The following is a 9,946-nucleotide window of genomic DNA, read 5'->3' on the forward strand; positions in this document are numbered from 1 at the left end:
GAGCGAGAGAGAATGGTCTGTATTAAAATGCAGTGAGACACACTTGCATTTTTACAATGCGATAAAAAAAATCAATTTTTTATATATTGTTTGTACTTAAATACCAGTTTGTCTATTTTAACTTTACAACAAAATGAAGAAACACCTTCAAAATGTTAATAAACATTCAAGATAAATACAGTGTGTTTGTATATTTTATGTCAAAGTCCATCGAGTGACTGGTTATTTTCTCGATTCTTCTGCACGCTGTATTGAAGCGCCACCTGCTGGTCAATCATGATAACGATGAGTGATTTTTCACATCAAAACATCAGAAATATTAATGAGATGCCCATCTCCACAGTCCATTTTGCACAGTTACGGGAAATTTATCAAATTTCATTGCTGACCAAAATAAGCTTTCAGACATCTGATAGGAAACGTCCTATAGACGTGTTAATAATAGTTATTTCCAGCTACAGAAAACATCAACAGTGCAAAAAGTTGGTCAGGAACGCACAAACTGACCACCAACCGCAGCTTTTATAGACCATCTTTATTTTTTTAAGCTCAACGTCTCAGGAGACAGGAAGTGATTCGGACGCGCCTTCGTGTCAATCACCGCGAACTTGTGATCACGTGATGACATCTAAATCAGTGTTGCCAGATTGGAAATGTCCAAGTATCGTACCAGAAGTTCAAAATTATCGTATTTGGAAGAAAATTATCGTACACGAGTCAAATGAGTTATTTATCTATTCTAAACCAAAAACATTTTGACACGACCTGCAAATTACCACAATATATAACTATGCTTAGCTATTGTCGGACGGAAGCAGTGAGACAAAATACTATCCCATTATTTTCAGTGACTGTCTGCGTCGCAGCGCATATTAAATCATATTAAAATTATTTTTAACGCTTGCTTTGTCGCGTCCAGTGAAGAAGGAATTTAGCTGTTGCTGCGTGGTGCAGTTAACTCCACATCTGAGCCGCTGTCATCGGATTCCTGCGTGTTGCCAGATGTTGAAGAAGTTCTTGCTGTGTTGGACCGCAACTATTGCTCGTTGGCTTTAAAGCAGGGCACCCTCCTGCATTCTTAACACACCCTCAGGTGCACACGAACGCATTTAGACTGTCTGTAATGAGCCGATTTCTTGTATGAGTAAAGAAGCCATATGACTGCAACTAACATAATTTAAATTTTCAGAAAATTCTAAAATTATCGTACATTACGGGATTTTTTTCATTATTGATCGTACATCGTGCAGAGGTAAAAAATTATCGTACAAATACAATAATTATCGTACGCCTGGCAACACTGATCTAAATCGTGATACGCAATTTCTTTAGAATGGACTACTAGCAGCAATGAATATTAGAACTTCTAGCTAGCAGACACGAATAATACATAACAAATCTTATCATTATTAATTTAATCCTTTTTTTTATAGACTCTTCAGCCTTCAATTCCAGACACCTCCAAATCATTTCAAATTCTTGATGAGCGGGAAAATCCTAACGGCTCCGCTCTCGCTGTGTAAATTGTGCGTCAGTGTAAACTTTTCTTTTCTTTCCCCCAAAATGATGAAGCGGAGGGTGACCTCGTCAAAATGTAAGCATGTTTTATAGTACTTACCAAAAGTACCATATGATTTGAACATGGCACCATGGCATTCATTGAAACATGTAAATACCACAGCTAATATAAGTAGTATGCAATATATAGGCCACTTAGTGTGCCATGTTATATTTCCATCACTGTGATTCAGTAGGCTACTATTTGTTAGAGCGATATGAGTTTTTATACCATGTTATGGCTTTATATGTATTATATTTTATGAGTTATCACCTTTTTAACCATGTGCCAATTTAAGCGGGGCACTGTAGTGTTTCCCAACTAGTTTGTGAAGAAAGTCTGAAATCAATTACTCATAAAGACCACTAGAGAGCAGCAGAAGACTGAAAACTAGCTTAATGCTAAAATCAATAACGAAGAAAGATTAAGACCGTTTCCATTATTGGGACCCCAGATGGGCCTGGTCCTCAGGCTTGAATCCATTCATACATCAAAACCCAGTTTCTACTGCGCATGTCAATCAACAGCCATTTGTAGTGTGAGTATTAAGACACCTGCTCATGATGGACTAATTCTGGGACCCTCATCAGCTCTGTTCTTGTACTATAAATACTCTTTACTTGTTAGGAACTCGGTAGTGATTAAAAAGAGACTCTGACAATGATTCCATTATGAATCTTCACTAAATGATGCTTCATAGAAACAGGAGTTTGATTGAACTAGATTTGATTATTTTGGTTAGCCTTCCATATTTGTGTCGTCAGAATCAGCATATTTACTAAAAATAATTATGAACCATCATAATTGCTTTATAAAAAAAGCTGAAGATGCATTTGTAATCTAAGGACTATTTTACACTGTACTGAAATACAAAAACAGTAGGTTTTACATTCATAGTTCCACTGTATGATTATTAAATAAGAAATAGATTGGATTGGATTGGATAGATGCATAATACTTTGAATATTATAGTCTTTATAAAAGTTTTTTTTTTTATCTGTAGTAATTGCATTGGAATGTAATTGTCAGACTGATGCATAATGACACATTATGTACAGCTGTGTGTTTGTGCATTGTCAGTCTGATGTAATATTAGTTTATCAGCAGCTTGATATGCATTTGCAAATATTGCAGGTTATTTGTTGTGTTTTTTGTCTTTCCTCATTATTTGGGGCCTGTCTGAGCATATGCTGTGTATTTTCTCCACTCTATCATGGTAATTTCCACTAAATGTGATTTGTGCATTTTATTGCATGTCAGTTTTTGTATGAAACATCTGTTTAGAGCATAAACATAAGTGTATTTTTAAGGCTTCAGGAATCTCATTCAGTCATTAACAGATTGCTGTTATCATCTCTCAGTTCTCCAGTGGTTTGAAGGCTGTTCTCATGTCTTTTGAAGGCTTCTCTAAAATATTCATGTTTGTTTGAGTGTGTCTAACAGCTGTAACCCGAAATGTAGTCCTATACAGACATGAGTCTGTCTAAAAATGACAGCACATCTCTCTGTTCTAGCGGTGTTGTGTGCTGTAGGATGTCAGATGATTCTCACTGTGCATGGGGTTCGGTCTTGAAATAGTTATTTTCCCAAAAGGCAAGTCACACCACAGAACACGAATATCACAGACACTCTCACCAGTTAATTACACCTCGTTTGTAGTTCTGTTCAGATCCTTTAACACACACCAAGTACCTGAGGTGTGTACGGGTTTCTCAGATCCAGAGATTGCATTGCTTTACCGGAGTGCACCTTTATGATGTACAGACATGATGATGCTTTTATTGAAGCATAAAGCTAACTTATCAGATCCACTTTTATTTGTAGTTTTGTAACCTTTTGCTATGATTCCCATCATTTTAAAAAAGTATTTTACCAATAGGTTTGATAAAAAGACATCAATAAAATGCACATCTTTCAAGTCGCTCTCGTTATTCTTCTTATTGCATTAATGTCTTTCAATGGCAAGCTTGTAGAATTACACATTTTATTTTCAACAAGCACTGCTATTGTTGTTGCACTTTTTGAAAAACATTGTTTTTGGCTATTTATTATGTGTCATATAGAGCTGCTGTCAGAAATTTGTCCCAATGCGAGTTGCCAGTCACCACAATGACGCAATGAGTCTAAAACGCTCCAGTGCCAGAGTCTTCAGACATTCATGTATCGAACTGTTAGGTGCAAATACCATCAGCGTGCCATAAAGAGAGATTGAGTCTTAAAGGAATAGTTGACCATCATATTTATTGATTTCTTCTGAAAATAGATGATTACTAGTGCCAAACTCTCAAATGTGCACCACAAAAGTTATAGTTTTTTTTTGTCTTTTCTAAAGCGCTTTCTAGAGCTGTATTTTTTGTGTAGTCGTTGAATAGAGAAGTAGAGCTCCTTTTGTGTTTCTATGAAGAGAGGAAGATTTGGAACAACACGGAGATAGGAAAATGGTGATTTAACCCTTTAAACAGCATTTGGTTTTCTGGGAATTTTTAGCAGTTTTGAGTTTGGTTTAATTCCAGGTAGATTTATCAAGCTCTTTGCTCCAGAGATATCATCTGTTTTGATGTTGAGAAGAGCTGTTTTTATCAATCTGAAGTGTTTTCCAGAGGATCTGGTCTGGTGTGGTTTAGTGTTGTGGTCAGAGCTGATATCTGGAAGGTTGCTGGTTCAATTCCCACAAGGACTGACCTATGAATTATCACCATTGTGAATTAAACACACTGTGTATGTACACACTTTGTGAGTAAGAAATGCATAAAGAAATCTATTATTTGGATGTGAAAGCGAATGCTTTCATCTAAAGTGTCTCATATAGACTCACTACAGGTTCAGTCTCTCTGGAGTAACCTGAGGTTAAGTGCCTTGCACAGAGACACAGTGATGATGATTGGAGGCCAGTCCATGTCCTGACCAAACCAGCAAGCCTTGAGCTTTTATCCAGTATCACACCTCCATCACTCATGAGATTATGGTCTCCAGCTAACTAAACTAAGATAGATGAGCTCCCACAGATCACTATGAACCAATGCATCCTCTGGTTCTCCAGGATCCTGTAGGTCTGTTATAACTGGGGCCAACGGGGTCAACAGTTCAGCTCTAGAGCCGCCATCTGCTCCAAAAGACATTTGATCACACTGCTGGCATTATGCTTTATAGACATTCTAACATATTAAAAATGCTTATAAGTTATTCTAACATTAAAAAAAAATATTATTATTGTTAATAATATTAAATATTATATTATTCTTCAATGATGCACTTAATTGATCAAAAGTGCCAGTAAAGATGTTTATAATGTATTAAAGATTTTTATTTCAAATAAATGCTGTTCTTTTGAACTCTTTGTTCATCAAAGAACCCTGAAAAATAAAATAAATCATGGTTTCCATGATTATATGAAACAGCACAATTGTTTTTCTACATTGATAATAATCAGAAATGTTTCTTGAGCAGTAAATCAGTATATTTTCATGATTTCTGAAGATCATGTGACACTGAAGACTGGAGTAATGATGCTGAAAATACAGCTGTGCATCAGAGAAATAAATTACACTTTAACATAGATTCACATAGAACACCGTTATTGTAAATTGTAATAATGTTTCACTGTTTTTACTGTATTTTTCCATCAAATAAATGCAGCATTGGTGAGCAGAAGAGACTTCTAGAAATGATATAAATATATAACCTGTAACTACAATAAATGCAAAAAATAGGCTACAATAATTAGAAAGCAAAACTTGACATCAATGACAGATGTATTTGTATTTTTTGTGGCGCGTTGGAATATTTGATACTGGTTGGTTAATACTATTGTTGTCCCGTGCAACTGATTCCCTTCATAGCAGTGCCAGACTTAATTATCATGTAATGAAATAGTTTACACTACAGTATTTCATGTTTGTTAATTTATTTGATCCAGTGTTAAAACAATAGATACGTGTGTATCGAGTGGGTTATTTAGGATGGAGGTTATCAAGTGTGTTGCGTTTGTTCCCCAGGGGTGATGGAGAGATAGCATCCCTCTTTCCCTGGGGCACTGGAGGGATGGAAGGATGTTGTTTTTCTTTTTTTCCAGCGGTTTGGACCCTACAGGGACAACCTAAATCTGTCGGACGCTCCTCAAAGTGCCAGTGCATTGATTTCAGCACCACAACTTTCCAGCCGGTCGGCTATGGACAACATGCTCCCTGTACACACACACACACACACACTTGACTGGAACTTGTTTGCGGCCATGTTGGAAGCTTTAGTGCTCCATGTGTCTGCTAGTGTCTCTGGGGAGAGCCACAGGGGGGCGCTGGTACCGAACAACGCCTCAGACCCGCCATCCTGACCCAGAACTATGAAGTAGAAGTGTACTTATGGCTGTACAGTGAATACTAGTATGTGAAACAGCACTCATTATGCATCAAGAAGTCATAGTGTTGTCACATGACCTCCACGTGAGCATTTATAATTCAATGAATGGGATCCGCTTACCTCAGAACTTTGCATTTCCAACCCAATTTTACAAATATAAATTTAAAAGGGCATTTACGCAAAATACTCTTAAATTGCCATTTAAAACCCACAAGACTTTTGAAATCTTTGAAACACAAATTTTTTAGGAACTCTCTGAGGTTTCTGACTCCTTTCAAACTGTTCATGCAACCAAATGTTTAAGATCCAGAAAGATCGCAAAACGAATCCATATGAATCGAGTGGTTTAATCGAAGTCTGTATGTGTGTTGATCATAATCAAATGATAAAGCCAGATAAACCCCTAAATTAAATCTATTCATCATATAAAGTGTCAATACCAATTAAAAACTCGATTCATATGGATCTTATAACCCTTTTGGGTCTTAGTTTTGGCTAACTGGACTTTCAGTGAAAGCACAGGAACCTCTTAGGCTCGATATCTTAATTTATGTTTTAAAGATTAACTAAAGTCTTATAGGTTGGATCAACATGAAGGTGAGTAAATGATGAACTAGCCTTTTAACTTGTTGCAGTTTGATAAAATAGATTAAGTCAATAATTATTAGTTAAATAATAAAAAATGTTAACTCAATAACTTACGTTGCATGTGTTATAATGCAAATAAATGTGGAATCGGATGCACTGCACTGCACTGTGGGATACAGTAGTGTGTGCTGCACTTTTTAACATGCATAAAGAAAATTTGCATACCATGATTAAAATACACAGTGCAGAAATACTATGGGGTTCTGAACATGTGATCAGTGTTTTGTTCTTCTAAATCAGTGCTGGTGCGTTCAACCTTATCCAAAATTTTGATTTTACAGTGTGTGTATGTGTATGTGTGTGTGTGTGTGTGTGTTGCGGTTGTTCTCCAGCGGTAAAGCCCGGATCCTCCCAGGACGGCAAGGGGTGTCTGAAATCAATTCAGTGTTAAGTGCAGGTCTGAGCAGGGGACAGTTTCAGGCCCCAACACTGTTATTCATGCACTACTGACCCAGACCATATACACACACACACACATAGCATGACACACAGGCCAGGATACAGCTGGACAATCTGTGATCACGACCCAGCACAACAGACCTGACCTCCTCAAATCAGCCGAGTCCGATTAATCTGAGAACAGACTGATCTCAGTTCTCTCTCATTCCCCACACCTCCTCCTGCAAGCTACATGTCCATTCACTCCGTCCGTGTTAAAGGACTGTTTCACTGTGTGTTAATGATGTTTGAGGGTCTTAAAGGGATAGTTCACCCCAAAAATTAAGACTGTCATCATTTGATTACCTTCATGCTGTTTATTTATTTATTTTAGCAGAGATGTTCCACATGTGTGGAGATTATTTTAAAGATACACAGCACACATGCTGATATTTAGATTATGTGCCACACTTGTAAGAAGTTAATGGTTTTACAGTGACTTTTCTCAGTAGAGATCTGGTGGCTGATAAAATGTAGGTATGAAATTGTATTGTAGTGGCATGTTTTTTTATTTTTCATTTCCCCACCTCTAAAGGGAAAGTTTTCTCCTTGTGTCCTGGTGCTTTGCAATTGAACTGGAGGATGTCTGATCTTGTCTTGTTCATTTAGCTAATGGATCACATGCACACATGACCCTGAGCTTTGGGAGGACAGGAACTGTACTCTTACAACGAATCAATCGACTGCCACACTAACACACATTAATACAGGAACTCCACTAATCAATAGACACTTCACCTGCGCTCTGCATGTCGAGATGGAGCACAGCATGTAAACGAGGAGAGAAAAACACGACTGGTCTGATCCTGGGTCATCAGACACCTGAAGGGATTTCCAAAGAGGAAGTGATCTGGATTCACTCCAAATAGCTTTAATACTACACTGGCTTTATGTTTGAAATAGTTTGGCACATGCCAACATCATGATTGTCAATTTTAGTCAATATTTGTTTGCAAACGAGCATAGTTAATATCAAATAATGGCTCATGGTTTGATTAGTCTACATGTTACATATTGAAGCAAAATGGGACTTCAGAGCTCAAGGCCTATAAACTTAGTTTAACATGAGCCATTCTTTGCTATTTAGTATAAAGAAAGTGGTATTTATAATGTTTGGGAGGGACATTCTTAATCTAGATTATTGATTATTGCCAATATTTTTGGTCTGTTTTCCAAAAGAATTAAAAAAAGAAAGAAAACTGTAAATTTGAAATGTGCAACACTAAAGTTATTTTTTGTCATTTTCCAGGAGCACACAGACATTGCAGACAGCATATCCGCCTTATTTTGCGTAATATTTACGTGAATGTGATAGACTTCCGGTTTATTTGCTGCTATTGACGTGCTGTAAACATTAAAACGGTTTGTGCTACAAAAGGGTGTGTTTATGATTATGATAATAAGTTAAAATAATATGATTGCAAATACTAGTTTGCAATATCAAGCACCATAACAGACTGTTTTAGACAGATGAAATAACTGGAAGCCAAAGACACCGGAAGTTGCGCACATTCACGTTAAAAATGGCGCGCCTTCTACACAAGTCACCCTACAAAATAGTGAAATCAAATTAAGTGCTACACTTTTGTCTTGTAAGACTCACACAGGCTCAAAGTAAGAAAGCGCCCGTGAACGCGAGTCAGCAGAAGCGATGGCGCGCGCGTCCGCGCAGATGCTCGTCACCGGCAGGAGTTCGTACACGCTGCGCGAAGTGGATCGCGGTAATCCGGTCTGGGATTCGCTGACACGGGTGATGAAGGAGCACAGAACATTTTTAGCCCCGCTACCCCATCAGTACCCCGCCCGGGGCAGATGATCTCAGCGCCATCAGGAGCTCAGCATCATTAGAAGGTGTTAATTGGAGTTAGTCGGAGTCTTCGCTTTCTGTCAAGAAGTCTGACAACAGAATTCATTAGACTTAAAAATACCGGGGCATTGAAATGAATTCAAGAGGGATTCGCTGATGAGGAAGGATTGTGAGCTGACAGACGGAACAGAGCTCCAAGAGGGTCCAATTCTCATTAAAAATGCCAAATATGGGCCCAACCTCGTGCATCTTGCTTAGAAAGTTTATCAGCACGACCAGCATGTCATATTTAATACATTCAATATTTCATTGAGCTTCTTCATAAAAATACAACAGGTAGAAAATCAATTGCCTCATCAGTTAAGAAAATGTATTGTGTAAGAAATGAATAGGTTTAAAAGGACAGGTCTTTAAAAATAGTTACGCCTTTAGTCTTCAAAACAACACATTTTAATAAACTCTAGATGTTTAATTATAAGTTCTTTAGATTTATGGGTTCTTGAAAAGCACATAAATGTGCTAAATTAATAATAATAATAATACTATTTTGAATATGCATTTTCTGTAAAGCTTCTTTGAAACGATGTGTGGTGAAAGGCGCTATACAAAAAAAAAAATTATTCGAATTTCAATATTTTGAAAAACACAGACGCATTATATTTCTCGGACAAAGTGTTAAATGCATTGGACGGACAATTCGTGCGGTTACTGTACAGAAGCATCTCTAAATGTGTTCAGCAGGGGTTGTAAAGGAAAATGTATTTGTGTCACTTTCATTTAAAGCGCAAAATAGTGGCATAAAACACGAAGAGAGCAAATGAGGAACTGTAGTGACTTCCTCTGTCACATTCACCCAGAAATGCGTTTCGTGTGATCCGAAATAACTCCGGGAAAAGCTGCTGAATGTATAGGCGACAAACTCCTGCTCACCAGAACGCGTTCAAAATAAAGAAATGTGACCCGCAGGCGTTCAAATAAAGACACAACGGTGCGTTTGTGGTTGATCTGGAGATCGAGATCCATCACGATGTTTTTGGAGAAGCCAAAACTAAACGAACAGAATCTCTAAGAATAATTCGACTACATGGTTGTTCAGTGCAACGTTTAAAAGGAATGATTCTGTTGACATTTAAGAACAT

The sequence above is a fragment of the Carassius carassius genome, chromosome 25 (assembly GCF_963082965.1).
Source record: "Carassius carassius chromosome 25, fCarCar2.1, whole genome shotgun sequence".
Classification (NCBI taxonomy): domain Eukaryota; kingdom Metazoa; phylum Chordata; class Actinopteri; order Cypriniformes; family Cyprinidae; genus Carassius; species Carassius carassius.